At 40.6% G+C, this 17378-nt stretch overlaps 1 long non-coding RNA gene across 3 annotated transcripts in view; it reads left to right on the forward strand.

Moving 5' to 3' along the window:
* The window catches only part of LOC138953901 (uncharacterized), a 54970-nt gene that overhangs the window by 1423 nt on the left and 36169 nt on the right, over positions 1 to 17378 (forward strand). For 2 of the 3 annotated variants that reach the window (XR_011451646.1, XR_011451645.1), the window contains exon 1: positions 10482 to 12531. The exons of the other annotated variant lie outside the window; for it this stretch is intronic. This is a non-coding gene — a long non-coding RNA (uncharacterized lncRNA). Of the gene's footprint in view, positions 1 to 10481; positions 12532 to 17378 lie in introns of those variants that run through there. 3 annotated transcript variants of the gene reach the window in all.

Consider the following 17378-nt stretch of genomic DNA (forward strand, 5'->3'; position numbering starts at 1 on the left):
TATGCGATGGTAAACTCTGTCTGTCTGTGCGTGCGTGCGTGCGTGCGTGCGTGCGTATGTATGTATGTGTGTATGTCTGTGGTAGAAACTTTAACATTTTTGGCTAAACACCGAAATACTCATTTCACGTGGTTAATTTTCAAGCACCATCTTCAAATTATTGTCTTGTTGGTGCATGGGTTTGTGCTCGCCCCGTTCTTGTCTCTCGTGTGCGTGATGAGGCATTCAAGCGTGTCATTACAAAACTATCAAACGAAGGACCAAAACATGTTGTTTCTCCTGTTCAATCAAATGATTTGTAGACATGATAACAGTGCTTACAGGGTCACATAAAAACAAGTCGCGTAAGGCGAAATAACAACATTTAGTCAAGCTGTCGAACTCACAGAATGAAACGGAACGCACTGCATTGTTTCACCAAGATCGCATACTCGTAGTTTCGTCAGTCCACCGCTCGTGGCAAAGGCAGTGAAATCGACAAGCCAGAATAGTGCGGTAACGCTTTTCTGTATCTCTATTCTTTTTAGCGTACTGAGTTTGTTTTTAACCCAAACATATCATATCTATATGTTTTTGGAATTAGGGACCGACAAGGAATAAGATGAATTTTTTTCTAAATCGATTTCGGAAAATTATTTTAATCATAATTTTCATATTTTTAATTTTCAGAGCTTGTTTGTAATCCAAATATAACATATGTATATGTTTTTGGAATCAGAAAATGACGAAGAATAAGATGAAATTGTTTTTGGATCGTTTAAAAAAAACATTTTAATGACAAGTTTCCGATTTTTAATGACCAAATTCATTAATTATTTTTAAACCACCAACCTGAAAAATGCAATACCAAAGTCCGGCCTTCGTCGAAGATTGCTTTGCCGAAATTTCAATCAATTTGATTGAAAAATGAGGCCTCATTTTTTACAAAAAGCCGGATTTGACGTCATCAAAGGTTTTTATCGAAAAAATAAAAAAATAACGTCCGGGGATATCATTCCCAGGAACTCTCATGTCAAATTTCATAAAGATCGGTCCAGTAGTTTAGTCTGAATCGCTCTACACACACACACAGACACACACAGACACACACACGCACACACATACACCACGACCCTCGTCTCGATTCCCCCTCTATGTTAAAACATTTAGTCAAAACTTGACTAAATGTAAAAAGGTTTGTGAAGATCTTCTGTTATAACAAGGGAAGTTTATTCGCAATGTGTTTAATCTGAATGAATACATAATTCGAGTAATTATAGAAACCAGCGGACCAGGCGTGCCTAGTGTACCTGTGAACAAGGGGAAGGTTTTGACTACTTTCATAAGTATAAAAAAAGGCGACTACAGTTTAGTCACAGCTCATACTTCCTATTAGAAACCAGACACTATGAAAGGTCACATAATTACGTAGATAGTCTCACAGTTAGCACACGAGAAAACTTTTTCAACGAAAAGCACTAAATGTTTCCGTGCAGATGTGAGTGTTTGCATGAATTGTAATGCAAAAATGTCCGGTTTGTTTGTTTGTTTGTTTGTTTGTTTGTTTTTACATCCAGTTTTGACTAAATGTTTTAAAGGTCCTTGTCTACATTTTTATACCGAAATCGCCATTTGACCATTAAAATGCAGAGTCTATTATCTACAATTATCAACAAAACACCCCCTTTCGATCAGGAAAGACGAAGCCAGTGTAGCCGTTTGAAAATTCATTGTAGTATTCCAGCGTAGTACTCATAGTAGGATATCCTTATTTGGAAAATGCCAAGCGCAAAACTCCTCTCAAATCCCGTGCATTTCGTGCGTTAAAAAAAAGCGTGGACAGCGCTCCAGTGTCAAACTGTTGCTGCACTTGTTTGGGCGTGGCTATAAGCATAGTGACATGAATTTGATTGGTCAGTATTTTTAGGCAAAGCACATGTTCTCAGCAAACAGAAAACAAAATATTGGAAGCGTGAGTCACGCTACCCAAAAATAAAATCTTTTTTTACATATATTTTTTTTCTATAACTTTTTCCCCCATGGTTCATTCATCATCTGACATAACTTTTTAGCGAAATCTAACCATAAGATTATTGAAAAAAAGCAAAAATGTAGACGACCACCTTTAACATAGACGGGGAATCGAGACGAGGGTGGTGGTGCATGTGTGTCTGTGTGTGTCTGTGTGTATGTGTAGAGCGATTCAGAGAAAACTACTAGACCGATCTTTATGAAATGTTACATGAAAGTTCCTAGGGATGATATCCCCAGATGTGTTTTTTTCTCTCATTTTTTCGCTAAATGTCATTGATGACGTCATATCCGGTTTTGTGAAAGTTGCGGCGGCACTGTGACACCCTCATTTGTGGATCAATTTGATTCACATTTCAGTCGAGCAATCTTCGACGAAGTCCGGACTATTCGATTGCATTACAACTTGGAAGCTTAACAATTAGTTGATTTGGTTAATATTTTGTGTAAAATTTACGGATTGTTTTTGCTTACTGTGTAAGGGCTTGATTGTCTGCCATGTTCTTCTTGTACATTTGTTGAAGACACCACCATAAGCCGTAGGCTTGTTGTTGTCTTCAGCTTATGTCGATGTACATTTCCTGAACATGTAAATATGAATAAACATTTAAACCAATTAGTTAGTGAGTTTGGTCATTAAAAACCTAGAAATTTCTAAATAAAATGTTCTAAATCGATTCAAACATGATACAATCTTATTCTTTATTATTTCCTTATTCCAAAAACATACATATGTGTTATGTTCGGATTAAAAACAAGCTCAGAAAATTTAAAAGAATAAGGAAAAGCGCTCTTTCTTGTGACGCGCTGTACACTACTGCGCTAAACTGGCTTGTCAATTTCTCCACGCTTTATATTATTCGTGAGCGTGTCTCTTGGTTCGGGAATCGACAAAGCTTGTCTTGGTGGAGAAAAAATGCAGTGCGTTAATTTCATTCTGTGAGTTGGAAGGATTGACTAAAAGTAGTAATTGCGCTTTACGCAACTAGTTTTTGTTTCTGTCAGAATGCATATACCGTATTGGTGTATCTTGATTCCTTCGTGACCGAGATTTAGTCCGAAAATTCAAGAAGGCTGGATAGATTTGTATTATATACATTTTGAAGACCGTGTTTTGAAGTTTCTTGAAGTATTTTGAAGTTTCAACAAACGTAATATTCTTATTTTCATTGCATAAACTACCAATCTAAACAAATTCCGATGTAAGCCAGGCGTGTCTAAATCAGAAATTCCACAAAATGTGTGTGCGTGTGTGTGTTAACGTTTAGACAGAACATCTGTGCGAGTTAACATTCGAAGCACTGACTGAGCTCGAGCAAATCGCCGTGTAGCAATAATATCTCGCTCTGAGTTTGATGATTGAGGTACCATACCAGTCATACTCAGCACCATCTGGCCGCGTACCCAAACTAAACTAATACTTCTAATACAATCTAAAACATTGTCTCGAGCCTGTGCATGCTAACACTGTAAAATCAACATATGAGCTCATTGGTATATGAGCTCTTTGTGGTCCTACCTCGGACCTAGGCCTTTGGACCTAGGCCTTTGGGCCTAAGCCAATCGGCTTAAGCCCGAGTCTCCTATTTTCATGGACCACCTCAGAATGATGTTTCAGTGTCAAGTTTTGACTAAAGGTTTTACCATAGAGGGGGAATCGAGACGAGGGTCGTGGTGTATGTGTGTGTGTGTGTGTGTGTGTGTGTGTGTGTGTGTGTGTGTGTGTGTGTGTGGAGCGATTCAGAGTAAACTACTGGACCGATCTTTATGAAATTTTACATGAGAGTTCCTGGGTATGATATCCCCAGACATTTTTTCCTTTTTTGGATAAACGTCTTTGATGACGTCATATCCGGCTTTTTGTAAAAGTTGAGGCGGCACTGTCACATTCTCAATTTTTAATCAAATTGATTGAAATTTTGGCCAAGAAATCTTCGACGAAGGCCGGACTTCGGTATTGCATTTCAGCATGGAGGCTTACAAATTAATTAATGACTTTGGTCATTAAAAATCTGAAAATTGTAATTAAAATTATTTTTTTATAAAACGATCCAAAATTACTTTTATTTTATTCTTCATCATGTTCTGATTCCAAAAACATATAAATATGTTATTTTCGGATTAAAAACAAGCTCTGAAAATTAAAAATATAAAAATTATGATTAAAGTTAACTTTCCGAAATCGTTTTAAAAACTATTTCATCTTATTCCTTGTCGGTTCCTGATTCCAAAAACATATAGATATGATATGTTTGGATTAAAAACACGCTCAGAAAGTTAAAACGAAGAGAGGTACAGTAAAGCGTGCTATGCAGCACAGCGCAACCGCTACCGCGCTAAACATGTACAGGCTCGTCACTTTCACTGCCTTTTGCACTAGCGGCGGACTACGGTCATTGTGAAAAAATGCAGTGCGTTCAGTTTCATTCTGTGAGTTCCACAGCTTGACTAAATGTAGTAATTTCGCCTTACGCGACTTGTTTTAAATTTAAAAGCGGGAACCTGGGGGGGGGGGGGGGGGGGAGGGGGGGAGGTGGGGCGCTGCATTCTGTTCGGCAATGTAGAGAGATTCACGCGAGAGCAGTGTCTGCGAGGAGCGACGTTGCACGGTATGAGATATTTTTATTTTGGGTTTAGGGATTCCCCGTTCGGGTCTTTTAAAAATAATGTATAGCTCGCTTTCCTTCCTCCAACCTCTAGCAAATCACCACATCCATGTCACTCATAGGAAAAATGTTGTGAGGACGTAAATGGATCAAGGATGGCAGAAGAAAAATTATTTGTTTTAATTATGTTTATGAAACTTGACTCCGCACACAATACGGACATAACACTGCATTCATGACAAGATGCGACGATGCGGCCATACCGTTTATTTCATTCGTTTGTTACTGCAGTCTCTGGATAGCCATGCTGAAACAGGGTGAAGATATGGGAAACTTATCTCATGTTGAAGAGGTCGGCCTGGGGGAATTTGGGGGACTTACATTAATGACACTATTCATTTTGTGCAAGTATATGATTTCTTGCGCTGTAATACCGGTTATACAAAGCAGATCTTGAGTCATTATCAATCAGTTTACATTCACGATATGAGCATGTGTTCCTAAACCCTCATGCAAAGGTATCTTTGTGTGTGATTATTTTCCAGGTTCCATTCTTGCAGAGCACTTGCACACACACGAACCCGTGTGTGTCACAGAGAAAGATATGTAAAGACTAGACATTTTGAACCGAAACACATCCCATTGACATTTTCATACCAAGTGATCAAATACCGCTATTTCTCACGCGGAACTCATCCTGCATTGCAGACAAAACCTGGTAAACACCCACCCCACTACTTTTGAGCAAAATTGGTGCATAAGGCAGTAGTGCGTTTACAAGGTAGTTTCGGTATGTGTGTAAGTGCATGTGAGTGTGTATGTGTGCGTGTGTGCGTGCAGTGTGCACATGTTCAGTTCCTATGCGGGCGCGCGAGTCTGTGCGTGTCTGTGCGTGCGTGTGCTTGCGCGTGTGTGTGTGTATGTGTGTGTGTATGTGAGTGTTTGTGTGTGTCTGTGTGTGTGTGTGTATGTGAGTGTGTGTTTGTGTGTGTGAGTGTGTGTGCGTTTGAGTGTGTGTTTGTGTGGGTGTGGGTGTGTTTGTGTGTGTGGGTGTGTGGGTGTGTTAGATAGTGTGCATTTGAGTGTGTGGGTGTGTTAGATAGTGTGTGTGTGTGTGTTTGTGTGTGTGTGTGTGTGTGTGCGTTCAAATGTGTGTGCGTTCAAATGTGTGTGTGTGTGTGTGTGTGTGTGTGTGTCTGTGTGTGTCTGTGTGCACGTGAGCGTGTGTGTCAGTGGCTATGTGTGTTTGCGTGATGGTGTGAATGTTTATTAAGCTTTACATAGGTAATCTCCCAGCTATTTACCCTTCGGAATTAAGACGAGGCCAGTCAGTGTTTGTGTGTGTGTGTGTGTGTGTGTGTGTGTGTGTGTGTGTGTGTGCGGTGTGTGTGTGCGTGCGTTTGAGTGTGTACTGAAATATCAGGAAATTAGTAAATTTCCTGGTTTTGTGAATTTACTGTAACATATATATCTGGAAGAATTCACACCTAATGTTTCATAAACATCAGTAGTTTTATGGGAAACGCGTTGCACGCACGCATGGACGGACGGACGGACGGACGGACGGACGGACGCACGCACGATGATCTCTACTTGAAACCTATTCCACACTGAGTTAAAACGATGTGAAGCTTTCTTTAAACTGCTGACGGCGGTCACAGTCTTAGTGTTGGAAACGTCAGGATGGTTTTGTAATCGACTCTGAAGTCAAGTCGATCTCTCATAGTCAACAGGTAATTTTGATTTTACAAATAAGAACCTTCATTCGCTGAACCGAAGTCTTGTCATTGGGTTTGTTGTGAGCAAGCGCGAATATCAAACGTGTCCGTCATCCTTCAGGAAAATCAAAAAAGGTAAGGTTCATATGTGTCTGTTGTTGTTGTTGTTGTTGTTGTTGTTGTTGTTGTTGTTGTTGTTGTTAATGTTGTTGAAATACAAACAGCTTAATTATGGTGTAAACCATGAGCATTTTACAAAGTGTAAAGGTATACTTTTAACATGATTGTCGGTTGATAGTTTTATTGAAAAATTGGGGAAAGACTCTGCTCTTGTCGTTATAGCATGTGTAGTAGTAAAGATTTCTTCTTCTTAAGGCATCATTTGACAATCAATATTAGATACCCCAAATGTCTATTTAAACAGTGCAAAGTTCTTAGCTTAAAAATCAGCAAAAATTCAAAATGAATGAAAATAATGTTTAATAAAATACCGTTTAAGCGCATATCAATTACATATTTGCCCTGCACAGTTCATTTCAATCAGCTATCTTATATCGTTGAACCGTTGTGCTATGTCAATCGAGCTAAGTGATAAAATCGTATCCTGCAATACATTTTTGGGTTGAGCGTTTATCCCGGAGTAACATAACAAAAAAACTCTGTATTTCAGCAGTTAATCCACACATTGCATAAATTGTCAATACACAATACGTAACAACTGTAGCATACGTGCTGTTGAGTGGTCAATTCGGTAGCTCTCAATCATTTCCAACAGAAAAAAGACGGCACAATCGATACACTATTGGGGTACATCACGAAGCGTCCCGGTACCGAAGCGTCCCGGTACCGAAGCGTCCCGGTGCCGAAGCGTCCCGGTACCGAAGCGTCCCACTATAACGCGTCACAGGGGTACCGGGACGCTTTGGTACCGAGACGCTTCGGGAAGCTCCCGCGCAGTAGGGCACGAAGCGTCCCGGTACCGAAGCGTCCCGGTGCCGAAGCGTCCCGGTACCAGTCACCACGCACATCCTCGGCTCGCATGCCAATCTATACATATAAATAAAAGAGAGTGTCTGTCTGTCTGTGTGTGTGTCTGTGGTCGCCATACCTCTGAGATGGCAAGAGGCAGGAACAAGATAGTGTGCACGTACACTCCCTAGGTGCCGCAGATGTGCACCTGGGTTTTAGTTTCTTGATTCATTGTTTCCTTTCTCAGATTATGGACCTCCCATTTATTGAATACAGCCTATATGGTGCAAGACCAGTTCAGTGCCTACTGTTCACCTGTAGCAAGCACATCATGCCAGTGATATTAGAGACTCGCTATTGCTCCTATGAGGGGAAGAAATGAAGAATGAAAAATTAACTGGACAGTTCCGGAAATTTCTAGAAGGTAAGGGAGATAACTCTTTTTTTGTATCCAAACAAAGGAGGTAAAGCTAATGATAATGGGATAGCGAGCGTCTTAAATTGCAACAGGGCTCCGCTTACTCCCGGGCGAAGAGAAAGAGAGTGTCTGTCTGTGTGTGTGTGTGTGTGTGTGTGTGTGTGTGTGTGTGTGTGTGTGTGTGTGTGTGTGTGTGTGTGTGTCTGTCTGTGGTCGCCATACCTCTGAGATGGCAAGAGGCAGGAACAAGATAGTGTGCACGTACACTCCCTAGGTGCCGCAGATGTGCACCTGGGTTTTAGTTTCTTGATTCATTGTTTCCTTTCTCAGATTATGGACCTCCCATTTATTGAATACAGCCTATATGGTGCAAGACCAGTTCAGTGCCTACTGTTCACCTGTAGCAAGCACATCATGCCAGTGATATTAGAGACTCGCTATTGCTCCTATGACGGGAAGAAATGAAGAAAAAAAAATTAACTGGACAGTTCCGGAAATTTCTAGAAGGTAAGGGAGATAACTCTTTTTTTGTATCCAAACAAAGGAGGTAAAGCTAATGATAATGGGATAGCGAGCGTCTTAAATTGCTACAGGGCTCCGCTTACTCCCGGGCGAAGCCGGGCTTAACTGCTAGTGTATTTATAAAGCAAAGGGAATGCCTGTAATTCACACAGAGCAATCACTTGGTCTTAAACGTGCACAAGACAAAAACTTTCATACTGGGGGAGCGAGCCAGTCTGAAGAGTACTCGGGTCCAGCGCGAGCGTTTTTTATTACCCAAATAAACCCAAACAAACCCAAACAAACCCAAATGATACAATTTAAAAGTCGGAGGCAGAACTGAAAAGACTTTTTTCCGACGCTCACGCTTAGTGAAGCCAGAAAGCGTGTGTGGTAACAGACATATCCCTCTTGTGAACGGACGCCTACGGACTTTTCCCCCGAACTTGTCCACACGGGTACAGTATTTCCAAATTGGTGTGTTGTGAGTACAGATCTAAAGTAAAGTTGGGGAAAAGTTGGACAAAAAGTGATTTTTTTTTTACCAAAAGCAAATCAAGGTCTGTGCAAAATTAAAAAAATCAGTGAAGTCAAGGTCAAATCAAGGTCAAGATTAAATTAAAAAAAAAATATGGTTAGTCAAGTCAAGGTCAAATCAAGGTCAACAAGGGCGGATCTGGGGGGGGGGGGGGTTACACGGGTTACGTAACCACGCCCCCCAAAAAAGAGGTAATTTATTGGCTCAGGATACACCAGATAGCTCTATTTTGCTTCTTTGGATAAAAAAAATTCCGGGGGGGCATGCCCCCGGACCCCCCTAGAGGCTTAGGCGCCTTCGGCGCCGTCAACTTGTATCTTCACAGTCATTTTGTAACCCCCCCCCCCCCCCCCCAAAGTGAATTGATCCGCCCTTGGTCAAGGTTTAAAAAAAAAAAGTCTAAGTCCTGTGACGCGTTATAGTGGGACGCTTCGGTACCGGGACGCTTTGGTACCGGGACGCTTCGGTACCGGGACGCTTTGGTACCGGGACGCTTCGGTACCGGGACGCTTTGGTACCGGGACGCTTCGGGGTGTCCCCCACTATTGCATTAGATGAGGCAATGATCGAGCTACCTCATGGACATAACATAACTTTACGATGATCTTCGATAGCCGAATGTAATGAACTTTCAAGGGCAAGTATGTGATTGACCTTTTACTGAATTTACTGAAGTATCATTCTTATTCACTGTGAATGCTGGTTGATTTTTAAGTTAAGAACTCCGCATCATGAAAATATATCAATAGTGAGAATCGCATTTTGAAAGTTATTCATGTCATGTGTATCTTAAAAAAATGAAAACTGCAATAAATGCACAATGTGATTTTTCAAAACTAAAAGAAAATCAAATAAGACGTTGTTCCATTGATTATTTGGCGTTGAAAAGTATATGTACAGTCAATTCCGGTTAATCGGCCATCCGGATAATCGGCCAATTCCGGATAATCGACCAATTTTCCCTGGGACCGAATCTTTTCTTCATAGTTATGTGTTAAAATGTTCGGTTAATCGGCCACCATGAAAACGTTGCACAACGGCTAAACGGCCACCTCACACTTTTCACGTTTTTGTGAGTGTCACGTTTCACTATATCACATAAGATGATTATGAAACGGTTAGTTACTTCTAACTAACTAACCACACCACGATCCACTCTCGCAGTCATACAATTAAATAGAAACAACAAAAGTATAAGTTTCAGACGCCTGTTTATGTAATAACTCGCCACCTCCCTCAAGACTTCACTCCAAAATATGTTCTTTTACGTTCAAAACGTAAAAACAGTGGTCACTGACAAAATGCCAGTTAGAATATAGAAAATTATAGTAACACGCTGATCCCGTGTATAGCTAGGAAAATTTACTGATCTGCTTAAAAGTGCCAATTTATGCAGGTGTCACACACCCCACGTTGTCACCACTCGAATATAATCATGAACATAAAAGATGACAACGGTGGTAAACAGGGTGCAAAGACATGGTGCACTTAGCTTTGTTTCGCCACTGAGTGGACGGCCTGTAATTAGTTCATAGTCTCCACAACTGCTCCGTAGAATGTAGTGCCGGCTGGCGTGGCTACGAAGCAGGGAAAAGTGGAGACATCAGGCGCCTCACCCAGTCGCTGGTTAGCCGGTTAGCTGGTTACATCAGATGATCCCGGTTACAGCATACAGCGATGACCCGGTTACAGCATACAGCGAGGACCCGGTTACAGCATACAGCGATGACCCGGTTACAGCATACAGCGATGACCCGGTTACAGCATACAGCGATGACCCGGTTACAGCATACAGCGATGACCCGTAGTCGGCAGTTACGTAGCGTAGAAAAACGCAGCAGACAATAATAGGTAGAAAGGCTGCAACAAAAAGCATCGGTGCACTAAACATTCCACGCAACCCCTCAACCTCCACCTTTAAACATGTCATCTTTACATATCTCATCGAGCACGTGGGCCTGCACAAACGAACTTTTACAACAACAAATCAGTCATTTCCTTCCTTCTCTCCATATCTGCAAAAACCATATACAGATTACTATTTTAGCGTCACAAAGAGCGAATTATGCGCTAACCTGGAAAGAACAACAAAGAGTATTTCATTCCACAAACACAGACTTGTCAACAGCGTTTAATAATGATTTATTTACCTCAAAAGCCTATGTAAGTAGCACTCTCATCAAAGCGAAAACCGCTTCCTCCTTTGAATGGCACCTGTTCGTCAACAGCGATACCCCATTCACCCTCTTGCCGAATACTTTATGCGGTGAAATTTCTTTTCCGCACGGCGCAGAGAATTTGACGACCCGTCACGTCAGACCGCATGTGAAAAGAGAGAAGGTGGTCTCAACTGAAGTTTCCTGGAACCCCTCCTGTACATGCAGAGCGGCGCGTTGAAATCAATGCAGAAATCAAAGCGATGAAATCCATCAAAGCTCGCAGGAAATATAAGACACGACCGTCCTCCCCAGCGCAGAGTGTTCGAGTGTCCAGTTAAAATGTCTCAGACAGACAACCTTGACAAAATCACGTGACTCACCTTGTCACTACCCCAGTTCAGTAATCGACAATTTTGCCCAGCAAGCAGAATCACGCACGCGGAACCACTGAATCAACGAAATTCCCGTGCTCGGCTATGCATGGTTAGCTAAACCCACAACCGTTGACAGAAAACAGGCGCTTTCTGTCGCAATTTGACAAAGGCACCCGAAAAAGTGACTCTTTCTCGAACCATGTCACTAAATCGTGACAGTGAGTGGTTCAATGATCATTACTCACATGACAGCACAAAGGTCTGTTTACTGAGTTTACACACTGTGATCGAAACAACTGACAGTCAAACACTGACTTGCTTGTGCCGAAAGCCTCTTTGCACAAACCATGGCGACGAAAAGGAAAGACTACAGCGTCTTGGAAAAACTTGAATTCTTGGAAAAAGTGAAAGGATATCCGCCTAATTCATCAAAATTGCAGCTTGCAAATCAGTTAGGGGTCCCAAGAAAAACCCTTTGTCGATGGATTAACGACGAGGATCATCTCAGGAGTGAAGCTGTAGGTGGACGCTTGTCTGTCTCAAAGAAAAGGAAAAGAGGAGGAAAAGACGATGAAGTGGACGAGGCGTTGGTTGATTGGTTCAATATGCCCTGGAAAATGCCTTCGGGGAAGAAGAACTGCATTGCCTGGACGTTGTCTGTGCTGCAGTGAGGAAACGTGCCAGTGCCAAACAGAAGCAGACGACACTGGACACATTCTTTGGAGACATGTAGAGCACGTATGCCAATGCACGAAACTTCCGCTTTCCGCTACCATAAGTAACTTCCAACATCCAACATTTTTGTTCTGAGGAACTTCCCGATGCGATGTTCGGATAATCGGCCACTTCGGATAATCGGCCATAATTCAGTCAGTCCCAAAAGTGGCCGATTAACCGGAGTCGACTGTAGTAAGTTACTTTCTGCACCTGTTATATAATTCTACTAGTTGACGAAAAACATAGAGGACAAAATTCACCCAGTGCCATTAGCATAGAACACCTGGTTTGTCTTACAAAGAGTAAACTATGTCTGCATGTGTTAAAAATAAAATGGATAGGTGTTGACTGATGAAGATAATCATAGATATACTTTGCAATACTGTTTTCGGTTGGATGTGTTTTTCTAGTTGCTTTTGACAAAGACACAAGTGTGGGCGCAATATCTACGAGCATTCCCGTGTGCACCTCGTTCAACGACGTCCCTTGAGTGTCTGACTGGTTCCTACTATATCTGCAAGGTAGTCTTCAAATTTGCTTGCTTTTTTGTTGTTGCATTGAGCTTTTTGTTGCATTGCATGTCTACTGTTCTCATATGCAGTCTGATGAAACCAAAATTAGATTTGATCTTCTGTTTGTTTTATTGATCACAGGTTGGTCCAAAAAAAGTGTACCCATATTGATGTTGCTCTCCAACTTTCATCAGACCATATTTTCTTTTTAATTTTCAGGTGAACTATAGAAGATGCCTGTGCATTTAAGAGGATATCAATTTAGTTGACTTTTATTGATGCACTGCGAGCTAAGAGATAAAAATGGAGGCATACTTTGCAATCAGATTGGTGTCATGTCATTTTTATCTCCTAGCTCCTTGGTACAAGAGGGAATTTTACAGGGGACAATCTTTGAATCCTTTGTATGCAAACGTTTAGACGCTGAGGGTGTCTGTATGAGACTGTGTGAGACTAAACGTCTCTGCACATGCCCATTTTCAGGTAATATATACCAAAAGCTGAAATAAACATTCGAATGATCACATTGAAAAGAAATTCACGCTGAACCTACTGGGTTTTGTTGCAAGATACTAAAATGTCTCATAATGCAGTGTGTGGATATTGTGCCCAAAGTAAAATAAAATTTAAATCTAACATGTACTAACTACAGCCAATTAGCTAGACTTAGGTGGGGTTTTTTTTACCCAGTGAACGGGACACGATGACTTCAATGTTAAAAAATTAATGTAAAAGTACAGCTGAAAGTTGAAGTCTTTTATTTAAATTTTTTTTATCCATTTTCTGGTTTCATAAATTAGACTTCGAAACGTCCAGTAGCCTTCGTCAAACAAATATTTGGAAGTAAAATCAAAATGGGTACATGTTCTTCCTCTGTTTTTCAAATGTTTGTTATAAAAGGAGGTGCTCAACAAATAATATGAGATTTGAAAATAAAATGTAAACTATGAAAACATCTCGGGTCAACATTGATGCTTTCTCCAGTTGGTAATCGTTCATCTGGGAATCTGTCACACGTTCCTCATACAAAAGACAAAGCCAAAAAATTCAAAGGCCATGACATTGAAGTTTTCATCGGGTCACCTTGTAAGATTGTACTTGTTTGATCACTGGAAGCTTTTATACAGGGTGGTCCATTAAAATGTACCTATTTTCATTTTTACCCCAAATTTTATGCGAGAGAAGCTTTCAATAGAGGACACGTGTTGGAAAGAAAAGCTATTGGACGCCTTTTAGCTAAATTGAAACTACCAGGGAGTATCCCGAACCAGACGAGTGGTAATAGTAGCCGCCAATGCCCAACTTGACTTTTACTTGATTTTGTTTAGCGATGACGACCAAAATGTCTATATGGGGGCTATCTTCTGAGAGAGAAAAAAAACAAGCCTTATTTTTTGTTGTTGCAATTAGTGATATAATATTTAAATTGTGTATGGAAATTGGGTTAAAGTTTGTGTAACATTGTCAAAAATGAAATGTAAAAAATCACAACCCCATCTAAAATGCTCAAGACGATTGGCACGATATCTAAAATGCTCAAGACGATTGGCACGATATCACCGTGCGTGTGCACGGTGAGTTTGGGAATAATTAATTTTGTCATGGGTCTTAACTAAAAATGGGCAGCCAAAATGACATGTTCTCTGGTTGTAGAAACACCCTGTATCGTAAAAATTGGCTGCAAGGGATTCACCAGTATTCTGAATGGTATATGTCCCCTGTCACAGTCACTCTTGCAAGACCTTCTTGTGCATTCCACTAATCTGGTCGATAAATAGGTCTCGGCCATTTGGGATTCCTGACTCGCAGGATATTTACCAATTTTAATCAAAATTATCTGATAAATTTTAAAGTTTTTTCTATACTCCACCTAAAAATTGAATGGACAAAGAAAAATGTTTGATCAAAGCGAAAATATGTACATTTTTATGGACCACCCTATTTACTGGGCACAACAAGTCAAGTGCCATTTTTTTATATCCAAGTAAACAATGAAACGATAGCTTCTCTAAGATTTTACTTTTATTTCAAAGGAGGCACATGTGTTCTGCATTTATTTCAGTTTTCAGTTTTAAAATATCCTGCTAAAACATCACGTGACAATTACTCGAAGAAAGTGATCCCATATATCGATTTTTACAATGCAAAATTTCGATTTTCTAAATCAGCAAAAATTCAGAACGAATAAAACTAAACGCTTTTGCGCATTTTAGTAGATTTTACAATCACATATCTGTTCTACACAGTTTTTCACTTTCATCTCAATCGTATCATCTTGAAACTCTAGAAGATTTCAAGAAGATTTCTCAAGATAAGATAAAAACTCTGCAGTTTTAAGTAGAAAGGGTCAGTTTTGCGTGACCGCAATTAATTTACTGATAGGGGCTGACAGGCAATTGCTGTCATTTGTTCCTTGCAGACTTTCTACCCTTTTAACTTCGTGGTCAAAGCTGCACAAAAGCTCACTCACATAGAGGTCAGATTTGGATAGAAGCTAAGTGTATTGTTTTACTATACTCATTTTTTGAAAACAAACAAACCCATGCTTTTATTCAATTGTAACTGTAAAATTGTATCTATATTTTCAAAGATCCTTCTTAAAAGTTCAATAACTTCTGAACTGCCAGAGGAAGCAGCACCATGTTTCCATTACTACATAAATATAAAGCATATCAAGATTAAATAAAACAGTATCTGAGAAAGGGGCAGGAATAATGTGATTGTCCTTTCTACTAAAATGAACTATGGTTTTTTTTTTTTTTTTTACACATTTATTCGGATGTATGCAGCTCTGGATTGTAAAAATCGATATTTGAAGTGCCCAAAAGGACCACTCAGCCTCGTGTAAACTGTTCGCTTCACCGTCTCAGATCTGTCCAGGCTTTTACATGGGATAAGATCATCCCTCCACTTGGTCACATACCAAAACTCAACACCCTGACTGCTAAATTGCTACATGGTGAGGTGGAATTTGTTGATGAATTCATTTTCGATCAAGGCACCAGTGCACCACTGTGCACAGAGAGCACCCGAGGCTGTTAATTGTTGGTGTGTGACCATGTGGAGGGTTGGTCTTATCCCATGTTAAAGCCTGTCTAGAACTGAGACGATGAGGCAAACTTTTCACGAGACTGAGTGGGCCTTAATTTTAGAGACTGTCACGAGATGCCTGCAACTGAAACCTGCAGTAAGTGCATAATCCATGCATCTTTTACAAATATAAAATAAACATGAGAGTAGCCGTTGATCATCTCAGTGCTTGTTTGGATTAGAACAATTACTAACTTACTTTTTGCGCATGGAATGTATAAACTCACAATACTACTCTTAATGTTGGAAGGTAGAGAGCTTTGGTGTATTTGACTGTCTACGTGTACTTTTATTTTTCTGCGTAGTTGTTTACTTCTTTCTCTCTTTTTTTTTCTCTCATTTTTTTGTAAGTCAAGTTTTGACTAAATGTTTTAACATAGACGTGGAATCGAGACGCGGATGGTGGTGTGCGTGTGTGTGTGTGTGTGTGTGTGTGTGTGTGTGTGTGTGTGTGTGTGTGTGTGTGTGTGTGTGTGTGTGTGTGTGTGTGTGTGTGTGTGTGTGTGTGCGTGCGATCGTTATGAAATTTTACATGAGAGTTCCTGGGTATGATATCCCCGGACGTCTTTTTCATTTTTTGTTTAAATGTCTGATGACGTCATATCCGGCTTTTTGTAAAAGTTGAGGCGGCACTGTCACACCCTCATTTTTCAATCAAATTGATTGAAATTTTGGCCAAGCAATCTTCGACGAAGGCCGGACTTTGGTATTGCAATTCAGCTTGGAGGCTTAAAACTTAATTAATGACGTTGGTCATTAAAAATCTGAAAATTGTAATTACAATTATTATTTTTATAAAACGATCCAAAATTACGTTCATCTTATTCTTCATCATTTTCTGATTCCAAAAACATATAAATATGTTATCTTCGGATTAAAAACAAGCTCTGAAAATTTAAATTTAAAAAAATTATGATTAAAATAAAATTTCCGAAATCGATTTAAAAACAATTTCATCTTTTTCCTTGTCGGTTCCTGATTCCAAAAACATATAGATATGATATGTTTGGATTAAAAACACGCTCAGAAAGTTACAACGAAGAGGGGTACAGAAAAGCGTGCTATGCAGCACAGCGCAACCACTACCGCGCTAAACAGGCTCGTCAATTTCACTGCCTTTTGCACGAGCGGCGGACTACGGTCATCGTGAAAAAATGCAGTGCGTTCAGTTTCATTCTGTGAGTTCCACAGCTTGACTAAATGTAGTAATTTCGCCTTACGCGACTTGTTTGGTTTTGGGGACGTTTCGTGGGTGGATTCTTCAACATAGGCCGCAGAAGAAGAGACATGAGATATGGCGCCTCAGTTATCCAGGGCAGGTTGTAGGACGCCTGTTCTTTCCTGAATTCTCTGTCAAAGAGTAGAACAGAGGGCCATGAGAACACTTGTGCCATCTGCGACAGGCGTGAGAGATACTGCAGATATTCGTCTGTAGTCTGTCTGTCGGCTCTGTCATTGGTCAGCATGTCCTGATGGATTCGTAAAGCCGCCTCCATGTACTGTGCCACAGAGACCTTGTCCAGGGAGACCCTTTTCTCAGCGATGGCCAGTCTGCCGTCCACCATAGTCACATAATCAGTGTCAGAACGGGAGGACTGAAGAAGTGGCAGAATTCAGAGAAATAAACTGGGTAATGTCTCTGAACTTACCTCCCGTTTGACTATGAGGCTGATCCCTGGTGGCGTCGACGGCTGGTCCAGTGAGGGGAAGAGAGCCAAGCAGATCTAGTAAAGAAGTCTCTGCGTTGACGGTTTCCCCGTTCGAGA

Source organism: Littorina saxatilis, linkage group LG17 (assembly GCF_037325665.1).
Source record: "Littorina saxatilis isolate snail1 linkage group LG17, US_GU_Lsax_2.0, whole genome shotgun sequence".
NCBI lineage: Eukaryota > Metazoa > Mollusca > Gastropoda > Littorinimorpha > Littorinidae > Littorina > Littorina saxatilis.